Below are 23,978 nucleotides of genomic sequence, written 5' to 3'. Positions count from 1 at the left end.
TGAATCCGGCTGGTAATTGTCTTAAACCGATCAAACACAAATCCGCTGTCACAATGCTGAAGCTCTGTACACGTGTGCCCTGTGGCGCAATACGATACAAATTTAGGACTATGTAAGACGGAATAAAGATTTAACGGTTGTTACGTTACAATAAACGGATCCAATCACCACCACTGAAAGTTACAATTAACATATGTAGTAGTGACACATAGACGACAGAGTATAATTAATTCATACATGTAAATATCTTTTTATATTATGAAGTGGTAAAGTAGCACGCGAATATTATTCTATGTGTCTAATTTCTAAAATTATCAAGCATCTTTTAATCTATATCTATGTATATAAAAGAAAGTCGTGTTAGTTACACTATTTATAACTCAAGAACGGCTGAATCGATTTGACTGAAAATTGGTGGGCAGGTAGCTTAGAACCAGGAAAAGGACATAGGATAATTTTTACCCCGTTTTCTATTTTTTATTCCGCGCGGACGGAGTCGCGGGTAAAAGCTAGTATGAATATTTTAATATTGGTTACATAAGACACGGCTATTGACATGCTAAAGTGATTTTTATTGATTACAAAAATATTTATTTAATGTTGGCAGTAGTGAAATGTTAATAAGGTTGGATTTCCTTTGCAGTAGTTAATCACGCGCTGTCAGCTACGTGCGAGTGCGGATTATCCTAAGCCAATTAGCATTGATTGGTACACAATGGGAGATTGGTGATAGAACTCCTTTGTTTTACAAATCATCACATTGTTACACTATTGTTTCGTTTACAATCCTATCCTTTACTTATCCTCTGAAAATGTATATTTTAATTTGTTATTTGTTACAATTTTCGAATGTGATAAGTATTCCTGTACTATTACCAAAAAAAATTTGATAAAGTTGTTTTTATTAATAAAATAATGAAATTTACGAAATAAATTTACATTCTCCTTGGTGTATTATAAGTATTTTAACATGTGTTAAGAAGTGTCTTTTCTTTTCTCTTGATATTTTAACACACTGTTCACTCAATATGAATGTTAAAAAAAAAAACGTATTTTGCGTTGATATTTATTTTTCTTTTCCACATGTTGTGGGACCGCCTTTTGATGTCTTACATTGAATTTGAATACAAATGTATGATAATGGATTTATAGAGGGAAGGTTTTGGTATGATATATTAGCATTCGTTGATTTTTTTATTTATGTGAAGTACTTTGTGATTTGTTCTCTTTGAAAAGTCTTAAACCTATTGTTCTTCGGCTAATAAATTCTGCTTATGGGTAAGCACATTATTTTAGGTAGTTCGCAGGCAATTTTACATTACGTCAATTTTTACGTGATAAAATAAATGTAGTATGTATATTATACGAAGATATTGAAAAGTATACATACATTTTATCTTAGTAAATTAGTGTTGAACAATACGGCGCATTTCTGTCTATTGGGAAACATTTGAGAGCGGCGTATCTGCACCAAAATCAGAACCTTTTCAAAACGTGCTTATTTCCATACGTTGTCGTGTTATTGAAGAGTGGCTCTTTGAATTGCTAATGCGCCGGTCCTTGGCGTGCTCCATTCAAATGTCAATTTGTTTTCTATCGCCCTCTCTTGTTCGGTTATCGTCAGACATAAGGCTTTAGTGTTTGTTTTCGGGACAACCTTTAGCTTTCTATGAATAAACTTACAGATTTGTTGCTATGTATTAAACTCAGTTTTATCTCTCTCATTCAACTTATTTCATTACTATGTATTTTAGTTACTGGAAGCTTAATACACGGCATTTTTAACCCTCTGCGATCCTTTTTCGGCAATCTTTTTGTGTTCATACCATGCTATTTGGTATATACGAGTAGTAACCACGTTATATACATAAAAAGTAATGATATTAAAAAACTATTAGGGGTTAAAAGATTTTTTGACAGCATGCGGTTAAAAAGGGGATTCGTTTTTTGTAAAACGCCTTTGTTACAAGGGCTGCTCGAAGTTTGCGGTGATTGTATCCGTATCCGAGCATATCCGGTTTTTATTAGAAGCCGAGTATCGAGTGGCTTCCGAGAGCTTTTGTGCGTCAATTTCGGATTTAGTACAGACCGCCCATTGTTGGTGGGATGTCGCACGATGTGAAGGTACTTCAAGTATTTTATAATACTTTTATGGCTCCAGGTTTTTTTTAAGAAGGTGGCGCATGCTGCTAACCTGTATTGGCGTTAGGGAACAACATCTGTACTTTCCGTAATAAATTTCCAATTCGTGGGCATCTTAGTAGAAGTAGGAAGTTGAAAACGAAGAATGCATTGAAAACATAAGATAAGGCCTAAGTGAGGCTAAATAAATGTGACTGGTTTAAATTTAAAAGCCGACTCAGTTCTCTGAATAAAATCAGAAATAAATTTAAATTTTAACACGCATCACAAAATTTTTATCAGTTGTATGCTTTTCCTATTTAAAAAAATAATGTCGTATGTTTGTTGTGTATTTTACGTCGCGTAGTCAACACAGTGAACATGTTTTAAAATTAAAACAAACAAGTAACGAATCTTACAAAAATACTTTATTTTAATGGGTAATTCAAATGTTTAAAACATGATTGTTTTTGTCTGTAAGTGATTGCTTCTGTTAACTTATACGAGAAACTGATTTAAAATTAAGATTCTTTGGCGCACCGCGAGAAATGTTTTTGCTGTTGCTGCGATGAACTTGCTAAGTCCGGTTGTATTGTTAGTTGAATAAAGAAAACATTCCAAACTTTACATGATATTAAAAACATTTAATGATAATCATTGAAAACGTATTGATTACTAAGGTAGGTAGGTTGATCAGAATAGATCTAACAAATTAGTTAAAGATTATGTATGACTTTTTTAATCAATATAGTACATTTAAAAAATTGCAGGTTTATTTTTAGGTACTCTTTGTAGAAGATTACTGTAGATATGACTTTATGTTAGTCTACAAATTCTGTAACATTCATGTACTGGGATAAAAATGGGACATAAAATAACTTAGTCCCTAGATTTCAATAGAGACAACCAACCAAGAGAAATTCAATAGAATCATAACAGAATGGAACAAAGTTAGAGTAAATTGGAAAGTATTTACCTAGTTGCTTCACTTTAACTTTAAAAGTCATTATAACACAAAACTTAATTATTTTCCGTGCAATTTACTTCGGATTTCTATCACGAGGCCTCTCACGAACCGTTAACGAAAAGTGTATTACGGAAATCGATTCACAACAACGGGATCGCTTGAGATCGTATCGCGTGATTGTGTTATGGACCGGGGAATAGTTTCACTCTAAGTGAAACTAACTAAAGGTAATAAATTGTTTCGCGACCAACGTAACAGGAGGCTTGAACTTTACCTACACTCTATTTCAACATATTGTGTAAAAATCACATTATACATTGTGCTAAGATTATTAGCTGGAATCCTAGTCCAAACGTGTAATTTATTACGACTTTAGTACATTATTACTTTACAAAAAAAGACAGTTATTTAAAAGAAATTCTTTCGATTCATTTTGATGCAATAAATTGTTTTAAATGGAATTTGGAAAATAAGAGAGAGATTTTATGAGTAATCTAAACAAAGAAATGAAAGCATTCAGGTCACCAGAGGGGTTGGGATAATGACTAACATTATGCGCAATCCTTACATACCATTCCAATAATCTGCCTTTGAAGTTTTCTATTCCACCAGAATTATCCCCTGATAAACAACAAACGAAATTTCATTCACAAACAACCAATTCAGCTTCAATATTGTTTGTTTGATCAACCTTAAATAATTTAATTTAATTTTACAAAAGGCAGGCAGGTAGCCTTTTTTATGAAATTCGTTTATACAAATACAAATGAAAAAAATGAAATCCGAACGATCTAATAAATGGCATCGGAAATTCGTGTCCAGTACAAAGTAGCGACATCTGTTGTAGGATAAAAATTGCAATAGCGTTCATTTTACGAGTCGCTTTAGCAAAACGTCGCATCGAATTTTTATTTCCACTTTTGATGTCCTCGAATGGCTTATTACATGGATTTGTCAACTTTAACGAGTCTATGTCAATTTTTACTACTCGTTTAACAGTTAAATATTAAAGTAGTCATATTCAATATGGCTGTTATTTTTATTTGAGTTCTTAAATTGGCCAGTAACTAATAGTTTGTTTTGTTTCAATTATATTGCTGTGTGTGAAGATTTATGTTGATATATACTGAATCGGAATGACAAAGACTTCAACCAATATAAATTAAATGACGAGACTTCTTGAACTTTGAGTACGAATTGATAGGCACAAATACTTGCCGGTTTAAAACAAGCAAATGCACGATCTCTGGCCATTATGTAACGTCATAGCTATCGAATCGAAAAAATAGAGTCGTTAAATCATAATTTTCAATAATATTTATTTTTGGATTGTATCTGTGTTAAAAAAATCATGCATTTTTTAATTTCAATTTATAGTAATTATCTGTATGTTTTAGACATTTTTGACAGCTCTGGGTCCTCTTATTCCAGCACACTCGTCATTGAAACATCATTAAATTCAAGCGGATCTGAGTTATAAGTTGAACTTTATTAAACTGTGACCATTATAATATTGATGGTCTCCAATTAGACGATATTGCGAATGCTTGGTAAGGAAATTAAAATAATTACCACTAAATAATTACGAAGTATAATTGTACATTTCCTTCAAATTCACGTTCATTGACTGTATGGTAGAAGTTTTAATTGCTTTGTAAAGCAATCACACTAATTGTCTTAATGTCTTATTTTGTATTTCTATTTTATAATTCTTTAATTTAAAAGTTATTGCGTACAAGTGCTGGTGGCCTATTTTAATTAATATAGAAAACTTGAAGAAAAAGAAAGATGCTCCTTATGAGTATTAGACTCAATTCTTCACATTCACGCTTCACTTCACTCACACAAAAGCCGCGTGTTGAACATTTCCTCTATGTTTAAATTAGATGAATTCACATGTTTAAAGTCAGAGTACATAAAATTCAACCTGAAGATTTTAACTACTGAACCAATTACGTAATGCAAAAAGAAACCTAATACGTTTCCGTACTAAAGTCGCGAATATGTGGGCGTTTTGCGGGAAACTCGATGTGTTTACGTTCGCACACTCTGTGGGTTTATTCGAGCTGTTTGTTTAGCCGACCAGACTCCGCGCTGTTTGACTTTTTACACTAATTCACCGCGTGTTTTTCTAAGGTGAATGTAAATACTACTGCAGTTGCTTCGGTAATGATGCGTCCATATCTCATATTAAACTTACTCGATTGAAATTCAAATTCTAAACGATGATTATTCCAAATGTCGGTTTTATTCAAACTTTGCTACACAAATCAAGTGTTAATATTTCTGATTGGAATACTTAACAGAATTAGAGTGAAGTCGCTAATAAGATAAACCGTTTAACTTCCTTAATTTGAGAAAGCCCCTCAATACTCCACTAATTATCCGCGGCTTCCTACAAGCTTACGGAAGTGGTTTTTATTACTTGCACGTTCGTTACCAATACCTTCATAGCAGAAAATACTATTAGAGTTTGTTATGTTGGTATCCTAAACCTTTTATCTTATTCGATACCTAATGGTGACCATCTTTAATTTTGCGATGTATATATTTATAAGGTTTTACACCGGAGTTTCTATCTAAACTGTAATTTTCAACTTTTACCTGAAGTTAGCTTACGACTAGTATGAAACAATAGAACTACGTAACAAATCACGCTAATGCATTTATTGGATAAATTAATGGACAGTGACTCAATAATTTTGCAAACAGTGTGAGGTTATGTCAAGTTTCGATACATTGTACGTCAGCTGTCGGTTGTCTCCCGTCAGCAATTAATCTCACTAATCCTAGTGGCGACCATTAATGGACTAAGGTCGCGCCGGGCGTCGCATGCGGCAATCGAGGGGTTAATCCATCAATAAACGTCCCTTAACTAGATGTTTGTTTTAGTTAGGAAGTTCGCGAACTTTCGTGCCTACACAAATTATGCTTAAGGGAGTCATTTTGTTCTTCGTAGGTATACTAGCAAAATTATTGAACTATAATTTTACACAATACAGTATCATCGACTTGCCTGTGAGTACACACAGATACATGAAAATCGTAGTGGCATAGAACGTGTTTAATTGTTTGCAGTAATGGACCGGCTATAACAGAAGACAAGGTTTAATCAGAGAAATGCTGTCAATGAAATCCAAAAAAAAAAAACTTCGGCATTATCTTTGGTAAACAGTTGCAGTGGTTAGTTTTGTTTTCATTCAAAATATAAATTGATTACAAGTTAAGGTAAACGTGACACATAGAACCTTAAAAGCTTTCCGTGATCTTTTAAAATTGTCCGTCTTTGCAACCAATTTATTTAACTTCAAAATAGAACGGTTTTAAAGCTTTAGTCGGGACGCTTTATTGACTTTGCTTTTAAATGTTGGTAAAACATTTAAACGAAATGCTTGAAATGTGATTTTTTACTATTAAGGAAATCGTTTTGTTGGAAAGCATTGAAGCAAATGTACTTGACTTATTTTATATTTAGAAATGTGGTTTGATACGTATATGTATTTTAAATATCAAAAGTACGAATTCCTAATTATTATAAATTCTTAATTACATGAAGCGCGGGAACAGGAGATTGTTTTACTGCGTCAAATACGTTTCGCGTTTCCGGTCCGAGCGGAAGATGTTTTATATTCATAATCACCATGATTCCCGCGAGCCTCCTCGTGTGTAATTAACAGAAGCGACTAACGGAATCAACACAGCCGTGAGAACATTACATAGTCCTAGGGATGAACTGCAATCTTGGTTACGTGGAATCCTCGAGGTTGCGTCGCGAACAATCAAAAGTATATTAATTGCATATCACTTGAGGAATTATTGTATGAGAAACTTTTTTCAGTAGCTTTTAAATACTGAACTAAGTTTGTCATTGATTTTTTTTCACAACTTCTTAAATTTCTTTTGTAAGAATATACTATGACTTTTGTATGCAAATATTTTATTTACAACACCATATGACTTTAAACATGCTTTAAAATATACCATACTAATATAATAAATGCGAATGTTTAGATGGATGGATGGAAGGATAACAAACATCCTTATGAAGGTATATCCGAAATGCTCAGTGGATCTTCGCGAAATTTGGCACATAGTCTGGAAGAACACATAGGCTATACTTATTACGTTTTTTTAAATTCCGCGCGGATGGAGTCGCAGACGACATCTAGTGTTTGTTTAATTTTGTGATAACCCTACTCGTTTTGATGATATAAAAAAATATAATGCGGTAAAAGCAGCAATTAGAAAGACCATTAGACGGCTCAATAATAATTATGCAGACTTAACGGTTGCTTTAGGTTTTAAATGTAAAGTCATAAAACGGACTTTTCAGTCAGTTAACCTACAGATTATAAAAAAATATTAGGTACTGTCGTGTCGTGCGAAGCGTTACTACACAATTTGTATAACGATTAATTTAACCACAGATTAAATAAAAATATGTACACTTTGATAAAAAGGCTTTTAGGCAAGGAATTCAGGTTAAATAGAAAACTTTCATTTTAAGAAAATAATATGTTTTAATAAAATTATTAAAGCGAATTATTAAAAGTCCTAGATGAAATAATGAAAGATGTCTATCACAACGCGATTTTACATTTTATCACAAAATCAATAATTCAACACAAATTCAAATTACAATAATTATCAACGGCTAGAGTTTAAATTGATTTGTAATTCTAACGTCACGAATACAAAATGACAAAAAGGCAGAAATGACTCAGTAATCAGTACTTATCCAATAAGCAGGCAACCGGCAGCGTGGTTGGTTCTGAGTTCATAAGTTAAGTAAATTGAAGTTGAAGTTATGTTGACCTTCCGACGACAGAATAAAAACTGAACTTGCGGTGTCAGTGCAACGGCTTATATAGGGTAGATTCACGGGATGTGACGATATCGTTGGCATTAAAGATTGATCAGCGACGACTTCCGTTTTGCTGGCGAGTAGGCGGATGTAGATGGCGTTGTAGCTCCGCTCTGCTACGTGCAGGCTCAGCAGGCGGATGTAGATGGCGTAACAGCTCGGCCATCCTGTAATTGAGTGACCACACGAAACATATTAGTACACAGTTAACTTTCTAGAAGATCTATAAGGTCTTCTGTATCAAGCACACTATCATTATCAGCCTCAGTATCTGACCCTATAGCACCAACATAAGGTCTCAGCGAGTCTACAGCAACTACGGTATTAAAGTGTTTATAACCTCTGAAACCTTTCACACTTTTTATTATATACCGATCATGTCCGAGAACCTTAAACACCTTATAGGGTCCAGCATAAGAAGGATCTAACTTTTTATTGATACCTGCTTGAGCACAATTCTTTGGATTCCTCCACAACACCAAATCCCCTTTTTTTATACGAATGACTGCGTTTCCTCGATTTACCAAACCGTGATTTCATGTTATTTTGCTTATTTACAATATTTCTGGAAGCTGTTAGTCTGGACTCATCTAAATTTAAATTATTTTCACTAATTTCTAAATCTGACAACACCCTACTTTTATGTTTAAACATAAGATTAAAGGGGGCTTGGCGTGTGGGATCATGCAAAGAATTGTTAATACCAAAAACAACGTCTGGCAGCTTCAAGTCCCACGTGTTCTCCTCACTCGCTACTTTCAATCCGTTCAAAATTGTGCGATTCAACCTCTCCACTTGTCCATTTGCTCTAGGCCTTGCTACAGAGTTCAGTACCTGCTTAATTTGTCGTTGTACGAGAAAATCTTTAAAGTGTCTACTACAGAAAGCAAGACCTCTGTCAGATATTATGATGGAAGGGTAGCCAAATAAACTAAAAACTTCTCTTAGATTCAGAACAGTTTCAGCAGAACTTAAGGTTCGAACACAGCGAGCAATAACAAATTTAGAGAAAGCGTCAGTAATGACTATTATGTACTGGTTATTTTTGTCCGACTTTAAAGGTCTCAATTGATCCATGTTGACCATATGCATTGGGAGATCTGGCTTGGGAATAGGATGAAGTTCGCCCTCAAACTTACCATAGTGGCCTTTACGAAAGGCGTAGTCTAAACAAGCACATACTTTTTAACAAACCTTGTCATTTTGGGAAACTAATATTTATCTTTAATGAGATTATCACACCGTTTTAGACCAATGTGGCCCATTCCATCATGATATTTTTGTAACAGATTCGGTCGGTCACCTTTTAGCGTCATATGGTACAGTCATTCGTTATAATTTTGTAATTATTAATTACATCGGGATTCGGGTCATTGTTACGTAGCTATGCAAAAATATTCTTTAATCGATCGTCTTGTAGCTGTACAGTCAAAAACCAGTCATCAGTAGATAAAGTAAGAACGTCAGTCTCAACCGGGTTTGAAAGTGAACGGTCGACATCTCTATTCAAATCTACAGCGTTAACATCGACAGAAGAACTACTTTCATAACTCGGTATGGACAAATATTCGAACAGCACGGTACGAAGCCAACAGAACTATTTAAACAGCACGGTACGGAGCCAACACAAATATTCGAACAGCACGGTACGGAGCCAACAGAACTATTCGAACAGCACGGTACGGAGCCAACATAAATATTTGAACAACACGGTACGGAGCCAACAGAACTATTCGAACAGCACGGTACGGAGCCAACATAAATATTTGAACAGCACGGTACGGAGCCAACAGAACTATTCGAACAGCACGGTACGGAGCCAACATAAATATTTGAACAGCACGGTACGGAGCCAACAGAACTATTCGAACAGCACGGTACGGAGCCAACATAAATATTCGAACAGCACGGTACGGAGCCAACATAAATATTCGAATAGCACGGTACGGAGCCAGTCACATCTTTACATACATCAAAATGACACCAAAACAAAAAAAGAATTTGACTTACAATTTCGTTTTCTTTTCTGCCCAATACCTCCACACAGCTTTGTCCGCGAACAAGCACCTGCCCCGCCTTGAATTCCACGTCCTTCACGCCCAAGTTGTAAACCTTTACCACGCCACCAGGCCCCTTCAGTATCGTAGCGGGTAAAATGTATTCACATCCTGCAAGATTAAAACACCTTGGTCGAGTACTAATAGTTCCCCCAGTCGTCTGGGGCCTATGTTTTCTACTGACACTAGGACCGCCTGATTCGGTAATAGTTTTATATCCTCTCTACAAACGATATCAATCCTGCACTCAATGTCTTCTACATGATATTAATAGCAACCCGCAGTTTGTCAGTCCTGAAGATACCCTAGAGGCATCTCCTGACACAGAACGTCTCACAGTTAGCATCTCGACAATACATGGAGCAAAGCAAACTGAACTCATAAAGGGCATCAATGACTATTATGACATAATGACATGCGTCTGACTTAGGTAACTGACTCGGCCTTACCTGACCCTCACTAATAAACTGATCGAGGTATTCAATTTCAGTTTTTAGTAAAGAACACATGTTTAAATTAATTGAAAAGTTTGATGTTGACTTATTTGGCATCAAAACTTGAAATATAAAAATATTGGTCCGATCTTACCGCAGTACAAATTGAAGAGATCGCGTCCACAATCCTGTCTGCTGTGAAATACACAGACGGCGCGTGTACCTCACTACCCAGATATTCCCATGTAGAATCCATGGCTTGGTCCACGCTACCCATGATTCGCGAACACAGCTACGATTCTGATCTCGATTCAACTCGTTGCGACTACAACGATCATCACGGTAACGATCAGACATTTTTCACTTTGCAATTATTTTCACGAAAATATAAACAACTACAGAGTGAGCAGACTGGATAGAATCACGCGGATCCTATCCCACTTCTGAAATTATTAAAGCGAATTATTAAAAGTCCTAGATGAAATAATGAAAGATGTCTATCACAACGCGATTTTACATTTTATCACAAAATCAATAATTCAACACAAATTCAAATTACAATAATTATCAACGGCTAGAGTTTAAATTGATTTGTAATTCTAACGTCACGAATACAAAATGACAAAAAGGCAGAAATGACTCAGTAATCAGTACTTATCCAATAAGCAGGCAACCGGCAGCGTGGTTGGTTCTGAGTTCATAAGTTAAGTAAATTGAAGTTGAAGTTATGTTGACTAGTGATGCAACGGAAGTGTCTTACCGGAACCAGAAACGGAAACAGATGTCAAAAATAAATTTTAGCAGAAACGGAAACAGAAACGGAAGCGGAAACAGAAGTGTAAATATTAAAAAAAAACCTATTTACAAATTTTTTTTTTTGGTAAGAACAGTTTGTATTCGTTTTTAATTTGTTAAGAAATTGGATATCGGTGTCCTTTAGCCTTCAATATATGTATTTTTACTGTGCTGCAATAAGTTAAAATACGTTTTTTTTATTTATTTTCAGGAAACAAAATTACACTATTTACAAATTAATGTTCGCCAAACTACTCGTGTTGATAAACGACAAATATATTTCTTTATTAATACATTCACTGCTGACCACTCGGATCCGAGTGGGCAGAGCTATTAGTAGCGGCGCCTCCCCCTCGGATCCGGGGGGCCCGTTCACTTTGTAGTAGCCAGTAAGCCGCCGGCGTTTGAAACAAGTCCATGTTGCTTTGTGTGGCCACTCTGGCAATATAGTCAACTAACGAAAAAGAGTATTAGTTTCATTCTTACAATGTTGTAGTGATTAGTACCACGTTCGTACGGAGGCAAACATACAAATATCTTGTATCACATGAAGCTAAGCTGAACTTCCCTTATGTTATGTATGTATATTTTTTAAATATATGTATATCCTGTATGTGTGTGTACGTGTGTGTGTATGCGTTTATGTTTATGTGTGTGTGTATGTGTGGGTGTGGATGAAATGTTACAAGATCTTAAACCGAGAAGATAAAGCTGGTTTTGATTAGTATCCTTACATGTTTTACTCAATATTCTGGAATTTGATGAAAAACTTGACTTTGTCAAAATCTTGTAACATATTAGTACACAGAAATGCAATCGTGGAACAAATATCTACATACGAGTATTAGTGAACTAAACCATTGCCATCCCTAGTGCTCAAAATGATGACCCTAGCGCTCAAATACAAAAAACATTATTAATTTATCTATATGTTCAAACACTCCTAGATATACTAAATAAAAATTCACCATAAAAAGTTTTGGCTCCCAGCTGTTACCTTTTTTATTTTGTAAACAGTGAATGTGTTAAGTATCAAAAACACCAAATCTAGATTAGAAAAATATATAATTAATAGGCACTTGACTTGCAATCTGCAGGGCCTGGGTTCGAAACACCCTATGTACCAATGTGTTTTTCGATTTAGATATGTACATTTATCCGACGTTCCTACGGTGAAGGAAAACATAGTGATGCTGCCTGGACATATCTGAGAAAAAATTTAATGATATGTGTGAAATCAACCCGCTCTGGGCCAGCGTGGTTGACTATGGCCTAGTCACCTCTAATTTGGGGTAGGCTCCGACCCCCTCAGTGGGGATGTATAGTGAGCTGATGATATATTACATGGTTATCACTTTTCAAAAGTACATTTAATAACTCGTAAGTATGAACTAGTCACATTTTGCCAGTTGTCAAATTTTATATGGACAACAACTAGACAGTTTACTCCAGCAAGAGAAACTGATTGTTTCGAACAGCAGCAGAAAATATTACGCGCTTAAATTCACGAAAAAGTACGTAAACAAACAAATGCGACAAGTGCCAAAAGGCCGCGCACGGACTGCGCGTCTCGCGCCGCGCATTTGGATCTCTCAGCCGTCGTAAAGTTCCGTTTTATCTCCGTTATAAAAGTTGCGGAAACAGAAGCAGAAACGGATGTTGAAAAGCACGCGGAACTTCCGCACTTGCGGAAACGGAAACAGACATCCGTTGCATCACTAATGTTGACCTTCCGACGACAGAATAAAAACTGAACTTGCGGTGTCAGTGCAACGGCTTATATAGGGTAGATTCACGGGATGTGACGATATCGTTGGCATTAAAGATTGATCAGCGACGACTTCCGTTTTGCTGGCGAGTAGGCGGATGTAGATGGCGTTGTAGCTCCGCTCTGCTACGTGCAGGCTCAGCAGGCGGATGTAGATGGCGTAACAAAATACATAAGTCTGAATTGATTTTTATTATTACTGCTGTTTTATCAAACTCATTAACGCAACATAAAATGCTCTATGTTTCTCTGCTATTGTTAAACTATACGGTTATTCTGTGCTTTATTTTATAGGCGATGAATACAGCGGAATTGTTTTTCGAGGAAACAATTTTATTTATGAAATTATTCCAACAGTATTGTTGTTGTCGGGAACGCCGGAAAGCGTTCTCTATCAACCTGAGCCGATGCGAGCTCACAAAAGCGTCAACGAATTATATATCAGCACATGTCCGAAACATACGGCCGTTAATAGTCGCCGTGGTTTTGAACGTAGGCGTAAAACTTATTTAAAATAGAGCCGCTCTCGCAAAATAAATCGTTCGCAAATGGGAACTTTGTTGTGAAAATGGATCTCAAGCGGGTGACGTGGTGATTTATTTTACGTGCAAAAAATCTCAATAACAACGAATAGGGGCAGGATATTCGCGATTGGTAATACATAGTTTACAATCACGAATAATACAAAGAGAAAAATTTACGCAAAGATTTCTCTCCTCAAAGCGACTACTAGCAATATACGTAATATAAATAAAATTTTATGAGGAGGGAAGAATCGTATGTGGCAAAGAGAACGTTAAGTATGAGTGTACCCCTCACACCGGTAGAGATAGACCTAGGAAGAAATGGATGGATTGCTTGATGGATGGATGGTGACATGATCATGAAGGAGGTGACAATGGAGGTGACGGCAGATAGATTGATTTGGAGAAGGGAAACCTGGTGCACCGACCCTACGTAATTGGGACAAGGTCAAGGAGATGATGACAATATTGTTTGGCGAATCCAACATCTATGTCCAGATGATGTATTAATTAATTATATTGTATTTAATTCACATATACTATGTCTGTCTTCAATTAATTATTGATTCAATTACAAGCTATTATGGCTTCCTTTAGCACGGTAAGCTCGGTTGTAAATCGAATGATGTGATTGACCTATTGTCTAGTTAACTCAAATCAATATTTGCAGCTATAATGAGTGTGTAGAGACAAACAAATGACTACTACTTACTTCTAAAAATTACTACTACGTACTTCTAAAGAAAGATAAAAAGTCATGGTTTTATCTTTTAAAATATGGTATTAAGAATATCTTTTAATGACGTCATGTAATGAACAAAATATGTCTGGAATTAGTTGCGACAAAATTATTAAGGAATAAATTACTGCTTTTTACTATAGTTAGGTTAATAAAAAATCATATATCCCTTATATCAGCTACCCATAGTTTTAAAAAGAAATATGATTTAGTCTTCTATGGCAAATTAAGTTTTAACTCAATGCATGAAAGTTCAAAGTGAATTCTTATGTAAGAGTGCGGGCTTCATATTGCAAACATTAGATGATGTATGACCGGCGGAAGTTTCAATTGCTTCATTAAAGCTCTTTACATTGTTGAAATTAATTTGAATTTCTCGTAAGTTTGTCATCATCTTGTATACATTAAACGTCTGGGTTATCTTTGAATTCCATTTAAGTCTTCTACTTTATTTTGGAATCATATTGCAAATACAATGCGGAAGATGATTGTTTTTTTTTTATTTCAATCTTTTTTTTTTTGTTACAGGTACGGCGCTGGTTTATATTGTGAAATATGAGCTAAACAAGTGTCACTCATTATTACGAAATAACATTATTTGGAAATAACATTAGCAAACAAATAGAAAAGTTTCGGTAATGCTTCGACTTTTAACATCATTTTTATGTTCACAGTTCATTTAATTCGGCTTGTTGAGTAAAGTGATAATGAACCTAATGTAATCAGAGTCCACGCTCTATACTCGTACTTCTCGCAAAGTGCATGTTCATTTAGATCATGCCAATCTTCTTGTTCAGTATACAAAATCGTTCCTTTGATTTTCTTTTAAAGATTTACTAGCTGTCGCCCGCAGCTCCGTCCGCGCGCAGTTAAAAAAAAAAACTAAATGAGGGGGGGAGGTTATGAAAAATAGATGTTGGCCGATTCTCAGACCTAGTCAATATGCTCACAAAATTTCATGAGAATCGGTCAAGCCGTTTCGGAGGAGTACGGGAACGAAAACTGTGACACGAGAATTTTATATATTAGATTTGTGTGGTTAATAAGGTAAGCGTATCACCTCGTTGTTTTATAGTTTTTTGACCATTTAAGGGATACGGCAATTAATCGTAAATTAATGAAATGATACTAAGATATGTATTAAATTAAATTATTAAGAAATAATAAAGGTTGCAAGAAATATTTAGTTAAAACATAAACAATAGAAATATAAAAATTTCTGTCAAAACTCTAGAATGAGCAGTGAAGTATATAAGTCTCGGGAGAAAAATATACAGGCATTTATTATCTTATAATCTACGTACTGTGGAAATGGATTACATTTTTGAGTTTCTATTTCACTGCCTTGTTGTCTGGGGGAATGGAATAATTTGAATGATTACACCCAACGGATGTTGCCTTTTTAGATTAGATTCGTCGTTAGCATTCGAGGGAAGTTTTTCGTGTAATTTTTAAATTACTTTTATCAACACTAATAAAGTACTGTACATATATACTTACTAACATACTTAACATTTAAATAAAAAAATTGTAGAAAGAGTTTACGATTATTTTAGGTTATAACCTAACCTAATATAATATCTTACTTAGATTTCAGTTATAGACACAGTGTACATTCATAGATAGCGTGCTATAATGTACTTTTACTTAAAATTTTGGTAGTAATACTTATTCGATAATTTTAAACATTATGAATATTTTTCTTTTGTATACTTAAATTTGAAAATTTCCAAGTTAAGTCATTAAAAGATTGAAAGATTACGTGTTCATTGACAGAGGGGTAGAAATAAATGCCTTTTACAAGATTTATCCCATTTGTTTAATGGTCCGTCGCGGAGGGTTGACTTGCAAAACTATAAAAGCATTTTTATTTTATTTACAGCGAATGTACATGCTCATATTATTATTACTCTTGTCTTTCTTAAATAGAAAAGAGCAAAGCTATCTGACTGAAGTCGAAAATGTAGGTCTGTTAATATATTTTTTTTATGAATGAGTCAATTACCTCATGTTAAGATGCAGTGAAGTTTGGCTTTAATCTATATCTAGACAGCGTAAAGATTTTTGTAAAGTTCTCTGAACATAGTACTATCAATTGAGTAGTAATTCAACAAGTAAGAAGGATATTTACATATCCCATCGAGTTAAGTTCTAACGAAGTAGGCTGTTCTCTCTCAATTATCGCGGATTACTTGCGACCTTTTTTTCGCTTTCCGGTGTAATTACTCGTCGTTGTAACGATGTCGTGGCATGACGGAATGCACGCTCGGGGGAAGCTTATTGGAAAAGTTTTAACTGGATTACATTTGATTAGGCGGGGAGTGTTCGCAGATAGACTTTGTGATACGAAGACGGAAGGGAGAATGTATATGATCCGTTAATAACTTCTTATGTAGGTACCTAATTTGGTTTTTATTTACATTCAGATGTCTTTATGAGCTTCATATTTATATTTTCAAACTAGCGGTCACACGCGACTTCTTTAGCGTAGAATTATATTAGATAAAATTTAATATGCCTGCTTGCATCAGCTATCTTCCCGTCAAATTCCAGTCACAATCGGTCGAGCCGTTCCAAGGATTACATAGAACAAACGTGGGCTTACGGACAGACAGACAGACGGAAATTTTTAAACTTCAATTTTCGTTATCATCAACCAAAATAAATCATTTTCGCAAATTATGATTTTTTTATATACTACATACAGACACTCTCATTTTATTCATTCGTACATGTACTATTAGTCTGGTGTTGGTAAGGTCAAGATTAAGATTTGAATCACAATGGATCTAATAAGGTCACCAGTGGGCAAATAATTAGTTTTCAATTGTTTGACATATTCTTTTTTTTTAATAATAAACTAGCTTTTACACGCGACTCCGTCCGCGCGGAATAAAAAATAGAAAACGGGGTTAAAAAAATATCCTATGTCCGTTTCCTGGTTCTAAACTACCTGCCCACCAATTTTCAGTCAGATCGATTCAGCCGTTCTTCAGTTATAAATAGTGTAACTAACACGACTTTCTTTTAAATATAGGTATAGATGCTTCGGATCTATAAAAACAAATCTATAGTCGTTGAATTTTTCTTTCGTTTATATTTCACCCTTTTATGGGTAAATATCCATAATATCGATGATAATCTCACTATTCTACCGTTTACAGAATATTCAATATAGAAATGAAAGTGTGACATTTTTTTGCAATCCATCCATCCATCAATAGAACGTGATGTGTTCAGGTTTACATTGTTGTTTCGTATCTTTACTTCTCTAAGAATTGCTCTTGTGTCTGTGGGAAAAGTGAAAATTCAATGTCGTAAATGAAGATAAATGATATCAATAAATTCAATTACAAATCAATAAGTTAGTATTATGAATCTTTACTGCGTTATTATTTTATTTTATCGAGTGTTTTAATTTTTTTAAAACCACATGATATTTATTAAATTTAATGTACATATTCGTCTACTCTTAAATAAGTAGTTATAAATAATTGCATTTATACAAATATTTGAAGTGTCATTACAGCTTTAAATAATAATATTTCTAAATCTTTTCTACCAAAATTAACTAAAAATTCTTCGTTCTATCGATTCATAAGTTCGATATGTTTGTGTCTCAAATAGATTTAAGTGCTCATATCTTTTGGTTTTATTTTAAAAAGGTAAGAAAGGTTTTTTATAAGCTTGTTGTAGCTTATCTTTTTAGAAATGGAAAATTAGAGTGGGAAAGTAAAGATAATTAAAATTCAGCTACGATAAGATATTTCCTCAAATTATTTTTGTCTACGGATTTTTCCGTACTCGTTTAATGTACGTAGGTACATTACATAAAAAAAGAATCCAATTACACGTATTTGCTGCGAAAAGATCGAGGAGAAATTCCACGAACACGGATCCAATATTGAATAAAATAATTGTGATGGCTCTTTATTAGTCGTAAATAAAAAAATATATATTCATAAATGTCTTCGAAAAGTATATTTGTTACAAACTGTATTGCCTTTAAAAAAATAAAGATTAAGAAAAATATTTAAGAAAAAAACGACTACTAACAAATCATAGTCCTATAACCTATTAGAGTAATTCAATTTATATATTCATTAGCTGTCGCCTGTGACTCCGTCCGCGCAGAATTAAAAAAATACGTAGTATAAGTGGCCTATATTCCAGATTATGTTCTACATCTGTTCCAAATTTCGTCAAGAACCGTTGAGCCGCTTCGGAGATACCTTCAAAGAAACATCCATCCATCCATCTAAAAATTCGCATTAATAGTATAAGTAAGAAGTAAGATTATGTAATTGAACAAAACAAGACGAATTTTACAACTATTTAGAAATGTATAGAATATCGAAATTTAAATTCAATTACAAAGCACTTGTTTAAAGTACAGGGTGTCTTTAATTCGAAAAAAATTCACAAAAGGAGGAGAAAATATTCTGAACGTGTCTCCACTCTGTCTGCCTTAAGTCGCTGGCTTTGTTTGCCGAACCATTTTGTATCTTAAAAAAATAATGTAAAAAAGTGAAACTTTGATGTCGTGTTGTCTTAACTAAAGCCCGTCTTTGTTCCTTAATTAAAGGGATTTTCTGTTTTTGTACGAGCTTAAACGTAATGTTGACAGACATTTTACCTTGTACCAACTTCTTAATTACGTAGAACACCTTTCATAATGTATGCTGTTTATATTTTATATGGTAAGTGTAAATAAACTACAGTCCTGAAGTGGCTAATGGGTGAAATTTCTCTTTTGAACGTAATTTGTATTCATATCGGCTACTTTTTAATTAGTAAATTTGTTTAGGTAGACAAGGGTAAAGTAATATGTTTTAGGGAAAATTGTTAATTAAATTTGTATGCTTTTTAATTAGGATTAATCAGGCAACATTTTTTCTAAAACATCATGTATAGTTAAGTCTTCTATTTTATTAATAATTAAAAGAAAAAATAATTAAACATAATCTTTTATATGTTCTTATTAATTAAAGAACTAAAAATTAAAAAAAGACTAACTATTCGTTAGGATGTTTTAAACGAGTCCAAGCTCAATGAGGTTTCGCATCATTGCGAAGTTCCAATGGCCACCTTCCAGCTTCATGATCAGATAAGCATTGGCAAAAATATTTTGCCAAATTTTATTAAACAATATGTTCTTATATCTTGCATAGCAACCTGAACCGTCCTTGTTTCCTGTGTTATGTTAAAGGTCAAGCAGATCTATTTTTAAAACAAGGGGTAAGTTGAGCCAGTCAATGTGGTTACACCAGACACTCAGAGTCAGGTCTGGCATTGTCATCGATACAACAGATACGATCATGCAAATTAAATACACTGATGTACACCAAGAACTTAACACGTTCCATGTCATTGCATTTTGTATTAAAATTATTTCGCCAGCCTGCGGAACAGAACGGTTCAGCTGTGAAAATACGATACTCAAATTCTTAACATGTAATTTCATTGCCTTATCCGTTATTTTTTTCTAAAAGATTCATTGAATGAGAGTGATTTCAATGTATTTTAATTCAACTGTTTTGACAGTGGAGACCCACTGTAAAGAAGTAAATTTTACGATATAACGACGTTACATTTTCGGGTCTCTCCCTTCTTATTTTAAACGCCCCGTTTCATCTTTACGAACCATATTTTTCGACGTGAATATCCGCGCAGGTGTGGAGGTCATCATTAATGGTGGATTTGGTTACCCTTGCAACCGTCTCTTTTACGCTTTAACTAATTTATGTACGCTTATCTCTCACTCATCTCTGGATCCTTGCAAAAGGAACCGTTTGAGATTGTATTTTATTTCGTAGAAGCCTTATAAGAATCAGATTGAATTACCTCTAATAGTCAGTGGGATATCGGAAATTCAATTTGGATGAACACTCGCGTTGACTTATTGAGTTTTCTAGCAACAACACTTTATGTTAAAAAAAATACAAAGAAGTAAGTTTCGTTCTTGTTTTTAATAAAAAATATCATAACAGTAACTTTTATTCTATAAATTAAGTGATAAGAAAAATTTTACCATGCTCAACCTTCAAAAGCAAAGTAAACATTTATAGTGTTCTAAGGGCTTTTAAATTAGGTTCCTTTTATTTTGCCAGTTTCGTTAACAATGGATTTTTTACCAAAATAATTTCGACGCCGCTTTCACTGTCACGTAGGCGGCTTTATCTCTTCTTTTGTTGACAGAATGGAAGCTCAAATCGTGGGGGTAGCTTTTTTTTAATTTAAAAAGGTAAAATTCGGTAGAGATAATACCGTCCTACGACTTAATTAACTTTATTAGAATTTATTCGATGCTACGTGCTTGTTCTATTAATATAGTTTATTTATCCTTTATACCTGAGTCCGTTTATATTTTGTATTGTTGGAGAATTTTGTATATACCTATTCCAGCAAAGTGTGTAAAATTTGTCAAAAAATGATGCCTTCCCATTTATTCTCCTTAAAAAAAAAAAAAAAAAAACAGAGATAACGACATGACCAATACATGTGTCACGGCAGTGATAACTTAAAATAAAATATATCAGAAAAACATAGTAACTCTCTGTATTTCTAATGTAACTAAATATAACCATATATTTTATATGACAAGCGAGTGGTTTCATAAAGTAATACTGCTGACAAATCCTTTTATTAGGCATGCTTCTTATGAGCGATGAACCATCGCTGAGACAAAGCCGGTGATTTAATATGGACATGTAGAGACAGGGGTCCGCATTAGACGTAGCTGGCTCCGTACATTAGTCAGTGCTTCGCGCACCGACCCGACACTTTGTTACCCCTGACAACCGCATTATTTGACCACCATTTTGTATTTACGAGGATAACGTCTTGGCGTATGTGAATTACTCAAGAATGCTTTTTCCGTTTCTTATAAAAAATAACCTAAAGATTTTAGTAACAACAACACAACTCATAGCCGTAAGAGGGGTAGGCAGAGATTACGAACATTTGGCGCGCTCGTGACACACCTGACTAACCTCTTCAACATCCATACATCCATGCATACATGCTTCAGTTTCAGTGTTAACAATACAGTATAACGTACAGTCTATACATGAAACCAAGATTTATTAATAAAATTACGAAAGGGTACATCATTATTTAAAACAGTATTAGTGATGTACTCATATCAAAATTTTAACGGAAATTCTGTTAAAATGTCCCGTTTATTCTCTTAAGTAAGTAAATATCCGAAATGAGGAAAATTTATATTATCATGTCAAACGGCGACGCACAACGTTAGGGTAACTCAATCCTGGCTGATATAACAAAGGGTTGATCGTTTGCTTAATCCTCAGCTGCTTCCTTTAGTCTCTCACTTGTTGAGATTTCAATCACAATATGTTTGTAATGTACGCTTACGTAACGTTTGATTAAACCTCCGCACTATATCTATATGTTCAGATAACCTGAATTGTAGATTTTATTTCTGGCAAAATTTCCTCAAATTTACTTAAACCTTCTTAGGCTCTAAATATGTATTTCTTGTTTGGTCTTAAATTTATAATTGCAATTTTATTTAATACCAAAAAAAATCAAAAAACTTAGCATCAAATCCATCAATCCATTCAATAAGTATGGTCGTTTAACATTATGACAGCACGAAGTAAAACATTTTGTATTTTCAACTGTAAATTTGTTTTCTGAAAATAATCCTTGAATGTCATTAAAATTGTCTAATTCTGTTTACATCTAAACGTCTTTGAAGCTCTCGAAGCATTAACAAAATTACAAAATCTGTCGCGACGTTTTTGCTTAACACGAATAATTCCAACATTTATGAATTTAATTTTACGGTAGACTAGGAGTCGTCTTCTAAAATCTTTATGCAGTTGTCTCAGACTGTTTTTCTTTATTTCCTTTTTAAGGTTTAAGATCTTTGTTTTATGTCTTTGGGATAGATGATAGTTGGTTTTAAGCACTTATGTATGGAAAATAAATTTCTACACACCGTTCGTAAAAATTTATAATAAACTATTTTAATAGAAATTAAAAATCTAACGTTGATTCGGTTTATAAATCCTTTTGACTATATATCGCTTTTATTAAAACTAGAGAATACATATTGGGAAAAGCAATAAATACAGAAAAATAAACAATTAAATCGTTCAACGTTCCACTTGAAAGTTTCATCACTGTATTTGTCAACACTTGGCAGTTTGGAACGTCTCTATGAGTCGCAGCTTGTGGGATCCTGAGAGCGGAAGCGACAGTGACAAAAACTCGAGACGAACCAGATGAATTCCGTGATTTCTTTAATTTCGGAACACTGAGAATTTCCTGTGGCTAAATTTACTTATTCCCCAATCATAAGTGATTTTTTTATTGTTCTGTAATTCGGTGATACACAGAACCTAACAAATGAGTCAAAAGAATTGAAATCATCGTAATCACCAAATCAATTTGAAATCACCGAATAATTTAGTCGTACGTTAAGAGTTAAAATAATGCAAAAATGTCATTGTGGAAATTATTCTTCTTATTTAATTATTTATTTACGGAAAGAAAATATGAATATTTGAGGACATATTGCGCTTGTAACAATGCAAGCGTGCATTTGGAAGCAGTCCTGCACAGGAAGTAATTACAGGAACTGAGCCCGACTGTCGGTTCATACCTCATTCATACGGACGTCGCAATGTTTGCTTTTGTACCGAAAATTCAATTTCATGTATGTCGATAATAGCAACTGCGAAAATATCAGCTAAGTGATTTATTAATTGATGCGCGCGAAATTTCTCTCTGTTATATTTTGCTAAAAATATTTTATGGCAACTACTTCATAACCGAATTAATTAATAACAGAATTTTTAACGTTGTTAAGTTATAGGGAAAAGGTACATTTAAAGTCACAGTATTCTGTATGTTCGAGTTACAAAGTTATGTGATCTTAGTACAGCGCCGAGTTTGGTTTGAGAAATTAACTTTTATGCGGAAGGTGGAAGGTTTTTCATAAACTTTGGTGTTCTTCTTAAGCATCAGAAGTTGTTTGGATTATAAAATGTACAAAATCAATATTGTTCACTTACTAATATATTCTAATGTGCAAGAAGTAAACTTAATACACATTAAAAAATTAAATGATGAATTTGAAGATATCATTCTTATCAAAGAGTAGGTAATTCTCAAGGGTTGGAGTGGTAGAGGCGGTCTCGTGTAACAAATGAGGAGCACTGGAGCGACACCTGAGCCGGGACCTGTCGCATACGGACAGACGGGAGACTCGGGACATATGCCGCGCCAACGCCACCTACCGCTCGTTACTGTATCGATTTAAGGGAGAACCCAATGAGAGATTACCTCATTTTATGCCAGACTGAGTTAATTTAACGAACGTATTTATATTCAACGATATGTTTGATGTTATTTACGGTTGTTTATTGTGGCATTTGTATTTTTATTTGCCATATAAATAAAATTGTTACGCATTAATTCAATCTTACTAATATAATTGTTCTTTGATAGTTATAAAAAGTAAATGGAAGCATTTTAAGAGTTTGTAATGACCAAGGCAATTGAGTTAATGTATTCTATGTTTGCCCTACAAGCAAAGAACATGTGGCTTTTCATAACTAATTCGACCTAAAAATACTACTTTTGTTAATATTTGCATAAAAGCTACTTAAAGTTGTACTTTTCTTTTGACTGTGCACTATAAAAGCAGTTTTTTCACTACGAAATAATATGTTAACTT

The 23,978-nt window shown here is 34.1% G+C and overlaps 1 protein-coding gene and 1 long non-coding RNA gene across 5 annotated transcripts in view; one reads left to right on the top strand and one right to left on the bottom strand.

Moving 5' to 3' along the window:
• The window catches only part of LOC106708859 (fasciclin-2), an 86,139-nt gene that overhangs the window by 37,711 nt on the left and 24,450 nt on the right, over positions 1-23,978 (top strand). The window lies entirely within an intron of this gene.
• Positions 7,971-10,795, bottom strand: LOC123721637. Its single transcript, XR_006756274.1, has 3 exons — positions 10,598-10,795; positions 9,963-10,120; positions 7,971-8,119 (listed from the first exon to the last, which is right to left on the bottom strand). It is a non-coding gene; the product is annotated as an uncharacterized LOC123721637 (long non-coding RNA).

Source organism: Papilio machaon, chromosome 14, assembly GCF_912999745.1.
Source record: "Papilio machaon chromosome 14, ilPapMach1.1, whole genome shotgun sequence".
Classification (NCBI taxonomy): domain Eukaryota; kingdom Metazoa; phylum Arthropoda; class Insecta; order Lepidoptera; family Papilionidae; genus Papilio; species Papilio machaon.
This window is presented reverse-complemented; position numbering and strand designations above follow the sequence as displayed.